General features: G+C 43.0%; 1 non-coding gene across 1 annotated transcript; it reads right to left on the bottom strand.

Annotated features, from left to right (window-relative positions):
• Window positions 1-260: 260 nt before the first annotated feature.
• LOC141722297 (small nucleolar RNA R71) lies at window positions 261-367 on the bottom strand. Its single transcript, XR_012575315.1, has one exon. It is a non-coding gene; the product is annotated as a small nucleolar RNA R71 (small nucleolar RNA).
• Between the last annotated feature and the right edge of the window lie 8,665 nt (window positions 368-9,032).

The following is a 9,032-nucleotide window of genomic DNA, read 5'->3' as shown; positions in this document are numbered from 1 at the left end:
AGATGGTGCAGAATTCTGTTTCTTTTGGAGGAGCGGCAACTGAAGACCCCAACATGCACATAAGGAATTTTGTCGAGATCTGCAGCACTTTTAAGTATAATGGCGTGACTGATGAGGCTATCAAGTTGAGGCTTTTCCCATTCTCACTGAGGGACAAGGCTAAAGACTGGTTACATTCTGAACCAGCTGGGTCCATCACTACGTGGCAAGATCTTGCGCAAAAGTTTCTGGTGAAGTTTTATCCGATGGCAAAGACTGCTGCTATGAGGAGTGCTCTTACTCAGTTTGCGCAGCAACCTACAGAATCTATGTGCGAGGCTTGGGAACGCTACAAGGAAATGTTGAGAAAATGTCCACATCATGGAATGCCGGATTGGATGGTGATCACTGGTTTCTATAATGGTTTGGGGGCCCAATCTCGGCCCATGCTCGATGCAGCAGCTGGAGGCGCCTTATGGGCTAAAAGCTATACTGAGGCGTATAATCCTATAGAGACGATGGCTGCAAATGAGCATCAAAACCCAACTCAGAGGATGACGTCAGGCAAGGTAGCAGGTATTCTGGAAGTTGATGCAGCCACCGCTATTGCAGCCCAGCTCCAAGCGCTATCAATGAAGGTTGATTCTCTGGCTATATATGGAGTTAATCAAATAGCTATGGTTTGTGAGCTTTGTGCAGGTTCTCATGCTACGGATCAGTGTTCTCTTGTCAACGAATCTGTTCAGTATGTGAATAATTATCAGCGACAACAGCAGCCTGTGCCAGCGACCTATCATCCTAACAACAGAAATCATCCAAATTTCAGCTGGGGGAATAATCAGAATGCTATTCAGCCACCATATCAGTAAGGAGTGAGTAAACAGTTTAACCCACCTGGATTCCAGCAACCACAGCAGTATGCTACAAGACAATCATATCCTCAATAGGGAAGTACAGCTGCACCTACTAGTGCTGATTTTGAGGAACTTAAGCTATTGTGCAAGAGTCAGGCGGTTTCTATCAAGACCTTGGAAAATCAAATCGGTCAATTAGCCAATGCAGTGCTCAATCATCAACCTGGCACTCTTCCCAGTGACACGGAAGTACCAGGCAGGAAGGAAGCTAAAGAGCAAGTCAAGGCTATTACCTTAAGGTCTGGAAAAATGGCTGATGCTGAAAAGGCAAAAGAAGTAGACGCTGAAATTAGAGATGAAGAATCTAAGCAAAAGGAGAAAGTGGCGGAACCAAGGAAGACTACTGTTGAACACACTCTGCCTGAGGCTAATACAGGGGAGAAACAGCTCTATCCTCCACCACCTTTTCCTAAGAGATTGCAGCAACAAAAGCTGGATAGACAGTTTGGGAAGTTTCTGGAGCTGTTCAAGAAACTTCACATCAATATACCTTTCGCTGAGGCTCTGGAACAAATGCCTAGTTATGCGAAGTTTATGAAGACTATTCTTTCAAGGAAGGTGAAACTGGATGACCTTGAAACCGTTGCTCTCACGGAAGAATGCAGCGCTGTTCTGCAGCAAAAGTTACCACCAAAACTGAAAGATCCAGGAAGCTTCACCATTCCTTGCACCATTGGCAATCTGACTTTTGACAAGTGCCTTTGTGATTTGGGAGCAAGCATTAATCTGATGCCGTTGTCGATCTTTAAAAAGCTGGATCTGCCTGATCTAAAACCCACATACATGTCGCTACAATTGGCTGACCGTTCCATTACTTACCCAAGGGGCATAGTTGAGGATGTGCTCGTCAAGGTGGATAAGCTCTTCTTTCCTGCAGATTTTGTTATTCTGGATTTTGAGGAAGATAAGAAGATTCCCATAATCTTGGGAAGGCCTTTCTTGGCTACTGGCCGTACCTTGATAGATGTGCAAAAAGGTGAACTTACTATGCGGGTCCAAGATCAGGATGTGACCTTCAACGTATTCAAGGCAATAAAATTCCCTACAGAAGACGAGGAGTGCTTAAAATTGGATGTGATTGATTCTGCGGTTACTTCGGAACTCGATCGCATGCTAATATCTGATACATTGGAAAAGGCCTTAGTGGGGGATTTTGATAGCGATGATGAAGATGGCAACGAGCAATTACAATATCTGAACGCTTCTCCCTGGAAGTGAAAGCTGGACATACCATTTGAATCTCTTGGTACTTCTGACCTTAAGAATGCTGAAGGGAAGCTCAAACCATCAATAGAGGAAGCACCTACCTTGGAGCTCAAGCCATTACCTGAACACTTGAGGTATGCTTTTTTAGGTGATTCATCTACATTACCTGTTATTATTTCATCTGACCTTTCAGGTAGTGAGGAAGACAAGCTCTTAAGGATTTTGAGAGAATTCAAATCGGCTATAGGATGGACCATAGCAGACATCAAGGGGATAAGTCCTTCATATTGTATGCATATAATTCTGCTAGAGGAAGGTAGTAAGCCAACTGTGGAACAGCAGCGAAGACTGAATCCCATCATGAAGGAAGTGGTGAAGAAAGAAATTCTGAAATGGCTGGATGCAGGCATCATTTATCCTATTTCTGACAGCTCGTGGGTGAGCCCCGTACAATGTGTACCTAAGAAAGGAGGTATCGCTGTGCTCATCCCTACTCGAACAGTTACAGGATGGAGAGTATGCATGGATTATAGAAAATTGAACAAAGCCACAAGGAAGGATCACTTCCCTCTTCCATTTATTGATCAGATGCTTGACAGATTGGCGGGTCATGAGTATTTTTGTCTTCTAGATGGTTATTCCGGGTATAATCAGATTTGTATTGCACTAGAGGATCAGGAAAAGACTACCTTCACTTGTCCATTTGGCACGTTTGCTTTTCGCAGAGTTTCGTTTGGGTTATGTGGCGCCCCGGCCACTTTTCAGAGATGTATGATGGCTATATTCTCTGACATGATTGGAAATAACGTCGAAGTGTTCATGGATGACTTCTCCGTCTTTGGACACTTATATGATGAATGTTTGAATAATCTGTGCGCCGTACTCAAAAGATGCGTGGAAACTAATTTGGTGCTCAATTGGGAGAAATGTCATTTTATGGTGCGTGAAGGCATTATCCTTGGGCATAAGGTCTCTAGCAAGGGTCTGGAGGTGGACAAGGCCAAGGTGGGAGTCATTGAAAATCTTTCCCCACCTAATTCTGTGAAAGGAATCCGTAGTTTTCTTGGTCATGCGGGTTTTTATCGGCGATTCATCAAGGACTTTTCAAAGATATCTAAGCCGTTGTGCAATTTGCTTGAGAAAGATGTGCCTTTCAAATTCGATGATGAATGTTTGACAGCATTCGAGACTCTCAAGAAGAGTTTGATCACTGCACCAGTTATTGCAGCACCAGATTGGACAGAACCGTTTGAGATGATGTGTGATGCGAGTGATTATGCGGTAGGTGCAGTTCTGGGACAGCGCAAGAAAAACCTCTTCCATGTGGTTTACTATGCGAGTAAGACTTTAAATGGTGCCCAATTGAACTACACCACTACTGAGAAGGAGCTTTTGGCTATAGTCTTTGGTTTTGAGAAATTTCGATCGTATCTACTTGGTACGAAAGTAACAGTATTCACTGATCATGCAGCTATTCGCTATCTAGTTTCCAAGAAGGATTCGAAGCCGAGACTCATTCGTTGGGTGCTTTTACTTCAGGAATTTAAGTTAGAGATCAAAGATAGAAAAGGTACTGAGAATCAAGTAGCTGATCATCTCTCTAGATTGGAGAATCCCGATTCTACTTCATAGGATAGGACGTTAATCAACGAATCTTTTCCGGATGAGCAGTTGTTTGCAATTCAGGAGGAAGAACCATGGTTTGCAGATATTGTAAACTATCTCGTCAGCAATATAATGCCTCCTAATTTGACATCCACTCAAAAGAAGAAGTTTCTGCATGAGGTGAAGTGGTATATGTGGGATGAACCATATTTGTTTAGACAGGGAGCTGACCAGATCATCAGGAGATGTATCCCGTTCTGTGAGACGGAGGGGATATTACGAGACTGCCATTCCACGGTTTATGGTGGACACTATGGTGGTGAGAAGACGGCAGCTCGTATTCAAGTAAGCAGGTTTTTTCTGACCTACTTTGTTCAAGGATGCTCATCAGTTTGTTTTAAGGTGTGATCGTTGCCAAAGAGTGGGAAATTTGTCAAGGAAGGATGAGATGCCATTAAATGTGATGCTTGAAGTCGAGGTCTTTGATGTGTGGGGAATCGATTTCATGAGGCCTTTTATCTCATCTTGCAATAATCAGTACATCTTGTTGGCAGTCGATTATGTCTCAAAATGGGTCGAAGTTAAAGCTTTACCGATAAATGATGCAAAGGCAGTACTAAATTTTCTTCATAAGCAAATTTTCACAAGGTTTGGAACACCTCGGGTAATCATAAGTGATGAAGGATCGCATTTTTGCAACCGTAAGTTCACTTCTATGATGCAGCGTTATAATGTGAATCATCGAGTAGCTACTGCCTATCATCCGCAAACAAATGGTCAAGCGGAAGTGTCTAACAGAGAGATAAAACGCATTCTAGAGAAGGTTGTTTGTCCGTCAAGGAAGGATTGGTCTTTAAAGCTCGATGAAGCTGTTTGGGCTTACAGAACAGCATACAAAACTCCACTTGGGATGTCAACGTTTCAGTTGGTGTACGGTAAGGGATGTCATCTACCTCCAGAGCTTGAGCATAAGGCCTACTGGGCATTGAAGAAGTTGAACCTGGATTTAGATGCAGCTGGTAAGAAAAGAATGCTTCAGCTTAATGAACTTGATGAATTTTGACTTCAAGCGTACGAGAATAACAAAATGTATAAGGAAAAGGTGAAGAGGTGGCATGATAGGAAGCTACATCCTAAGTTATTTGTGCCAGGGCAACAAGTTCTTTTATTCAACTCTCAGCTCCGACTTTTTCCTGGGAAGTTGAAATCAAGGTGGTCTGGACCTTTTATTGTCAAAACTGTGTTTCCACATGGAGCGGTGGAAATTTTTGAGAATGATCCGGACCAAGTATTCAAGGGTAATGGTCAGCGGTTGAAGCACTACTATGGGGACATGGCAAACCGAGAAGTGGTTAGTGCCATTTTGTTAACTACTTGAGAAGGGTACGAAACGTCAAGCTAATGACGAAAAAGAAGCGTTGCGTGAGAGGCAACCCATGAATTGTTGTTACAGGAACCCTTAGAAGTTAATAACCTATCCAAATACACAAAAAAAAATTAGAAAACAGGGACTGAAAAAAAAATTCCAGTGACCCCCTGAGCGCCCGCTCAGCTTTGCTGAGCGACCGCGCAGCAAGCTGAGCGCCCGCTCAGCTTTGCTGAGCGACCGCGCAGTAAGTTGAGCGCCCGCTCAGCTTTGCTAAGCGACCGCGCAGGGGCCGAGTACCAGAATTTTTTTTTTTACAGTTCAGAAAAAAAAAACACAAAAACAGTTTTAGCCCATAAACCCACGATTTGTTCCCACTACCCCATCATTTTACCCCTTAATTCCCAAACCCTAATCTAATCCACACCCTATATATACATACAACTATCCTACATATCTCCCACAAAAATTCCTACACTTAAACCTTCTCACAAACATCAAAAATCAGTTCTTACACACTTTTATTCACGAATCAATGCCACCCAAGTGAGCACGCACTATTGACAGCAGCAGCACAGTTCCTACTGCTGATTCATCGAGGGGTACTGCTGCAAGGCCTCGGCTAACTGACAGAGCCGCGGAGGAGGAGTACACTAGGCTGTTGGGGAAGCCGATTCTGAAGGAGAGGGGGTTTTTACCATCGGGGAGGGATGGCTAGTTGCTGCCCATGATTGCAGAGAAGGGGTGGATAGCTTTTTGTGAGTCACCCGAAGCGGTACTGATGAGCATTGTTCGCGAGTTCTACGCGAACGTGAAGGCCGAAAAGAATGGGTTTTCTGTGGTCCGTGGGCTGACGGTTGATTATCATCCTGCGGCGATTCGCCGTGTGATTGGACAGCGAGAGAGGAAGCCCGAGGAGGAGAACTGGAATGAAAAGACTGCTGAGGATTTTGACTTGGATTTGATTTGTGCGACTCTCTGTCGACCGGGCACAGTTTGGACCTTCAGGACCGGCACTAATGAGTATCGTCACTTTCCGGCGATCGCCATGAACAGGTATGCCCGTGCATGGAATGCATTTATTTGTGCTAATATTTTGCCTTCTTCGCATGCACACTAGGTCACAGTTGAGAGAGCACAGTTGTTGTGGGGAATTCTGAATGAGGAATACTATGTGGACCTTGGTGAGTTTATCTACCAAGGAATTCTGAAGTTTTTGAGGGGAGCGAAGCATATGAACATCCCTTATGCATCTACGGTTACGAAGCTATGCCGAGCAGTGGGAGTGAACTGGCCGGCTCATGAGCAGTTGTAGTTGCCAGCAGCTCCGATTGATTCTGGCACTCTGAATGGGATGCAGGAGTGGACCGGTGTGAGCCTGAGGAGCATGGGCTGGGTTATCATCTTCCAGGAGGGCGTCCAGCACGAGGTGCTACTATGGCTAGGCCAGGGCGTGATGAGGCTGGTTCTTCGAGAGCTCAGGAGGGTGCTGGGATGGTTGATGCCCAGTATAGGAGGCTTTCACGGCGGATGGATGCCATGTATGAGACGCAGAGCAGGTTTGCTCAGGAGCTCACCCTTGCGTTAGGGACTGCTTTTCGAGGCCTTGGAGCTGATATCCAGTGGCCAGTTTTTGGTGAGGACTCTGCATACCCGCCGCCTGATACTCCACCCACTGAGGGTGATGATGATGATGACTCCGAGTAGGTATACCCTGTGTTCCTTTCTACTACTTTCACTGAGGACAGTGAAGATTTTTAGTTTGGGGGTGGTAGTCAAGGAATATTGTGTGTGTGTCATATAGTTGCATATTCATGATAGTTTAGTTCATATAGTTGCATAATTTATGCCATATAGTTTTTTTTTGTTATGAATGTCATGTAGCTCATGCATTTACCATGATCCCTTTTGTAATGATTTATCGACTGAATTGTGATATTGATGCGAGTGTAGTGATAGCATTAAAGTGATATTAAGTCGTGTAGGTTGATATACATGCTAGAAACAATTGTAAGTCCACTAAGTCTTAGAGAATGCATAAGGGCTAGATTGTTGTTATGATTTGGTTGTTTTCAAGGTCAATCTACTTATTATGCTTAGAATTCGATTATAGGTTCTTAGTGATAAAGGCATGAAAAAGAAAAAAAAAGAAATTTTTTTTTTTGGAGAAAAAAAATATGGAAGTTGTTGCTAGTTGTGGCTAGGCGTCAAATGGCTAGTAGCCGGCTCGCATATGGTACGAGTAGTCTAGGGTTGAGCAAGATGGAGCGAAACGCACTTGCTCAGAAGTTAAAAAAAAAATTAGTTTATGCATAATTGATCAAGAGTGTGCTCTTTGGTATTCGAGTTATTAAGTTCTTAGGGGACTTTGTGCCTAGTGACCTAAGGCTTTTAGAGTCTGGGATCCGCTAACCTAACGCTCGTTACATGGATACCATTGTATAAGTCTTTTGTGGACCTCACTCATTGCACGGTCAAATAAGCATTTGAGTTGTAAATAAAAAGCACGATTCCGTAATAAGCTCCAGAGTTCTTGTAGTGTTGTATATCACTTTGTGCCTAGAATTTTTTATTCTTTGTATAATCGTAGGATTTCCTTGAGGATAGTCTAGTCATAGTAATTGGTCTAGTTCCGAAGCATATCTGTTAAGCATTTGCACACACCACGTTTCTGGCGGTATGTCCGTTTGCATGAGTTTGTTGATCTTTAGTTGTCTAACTGCATTCGTTGAGATGTGGCAATTTGGTTGGTTAATCGTAGTAAGGGGGATCGCTGCATTTTCATATAGATTGCATTCATGCATGTTTTTATTTATTTTTGAGTCTGTGACGCTTGAGGGCAAGCATCTATTTAAGTTTGGGGGTGTGATAAGTGGCATTTTATACCACTTAGAACGTCTTACAATGGCTTAAATTGGTGTCTTGAAATCAAGTATTTTGTGTATTTGATGCGTTTTTCTAGTGTTTATGCATTTCAGGATTTTAGTTGCATTTCGGGGGAGGAATCATCAAGAATAAGCCTTGGCATGTGTTCACCATTGCGAGAGGAAAGAAACGGGCAGATTACGGCGAAGAAACGGAGCAAAATCATTTTTTTTCCAGTAGAGGTCTGAGCGCCCGCTCACCATTGCTGAGCGGCCGCGCAGCAAGCTGAGCGCCCGCTCAGCTATGCTGAGCGGCCGCGCAGGGTCGGGAAAAAAGACAAATTATTTTAGGACTTCTACTTCTGTTTGGTTTCCACTTCTATGTAATCTGAGTTTTATGGGACTATTATATAAGTAGATTTGAGACGTTTTCACAAGTGTGGATTAAAAAGAAGATTGTGTTTTACGCAAGAAGCGAAGGAGATAAGGAAGAAGACCGATTTAGCACACCGCAACGAAGAGGATGCATCTTCTTGTGATTCTTGTTTCGTTGTAACGTTGGATGCTAGTTTTCTTGCTTTGAACTTATTTACTCTTGTGACGTACTCCGTTTTAATATAATTAGTTTACTTATTATTTTCTTGTGTTTGTTTATCATGATTTCATATGAACCCATGATGACGATAAGTTCTATTATGGGCTAATCGTGATCATGGGGTTGCAACGGATTTATTATGGAATTCTTTAGTTAATCGTTTAATACTTTAGTGTGTGATGATTGCATGATATCTAGTATTGGTTGTGCGTATTCGTCTTATGTGCGTCGCGAACATATAAGATAGGGTGTTAATCTCTTGTGAAGCGACGGTGGATCTTGAGATTTAGAACTTGCCATGCTAGCATAGGTTCATGTACGTTGTGCATGATTCGTGGGTAACTCTAACAGTTTTATTTGCCCTATGTAATCAAAAGGAATAACTTGTGCTTAAATCGTTGTGTTGTCAATTTCTGTAGACATATAGGAACTCAACATAATTGATGACTATTCAACTTCTATCTTAATTGTGGATGCTTGGTAGAATGGTATTAGTACAATGA

Source organism: Apium graveolens, chromosome 4, assembly GCF_009905375.1.
Source record: "Apium graveolens cultivar Ventura chromosome 4, ASM990537v1, whole genome shotgun sequence".
Lineage (NCBI taxonomy): Eukaryota > Viridiplantae > Streptophyta > Magnoliopsida > Apiales > Apiaceae > Apium > Apium graveolens.
This window is presented reverse-complemented; position numbering and strand designations above follow the sequence as displayed.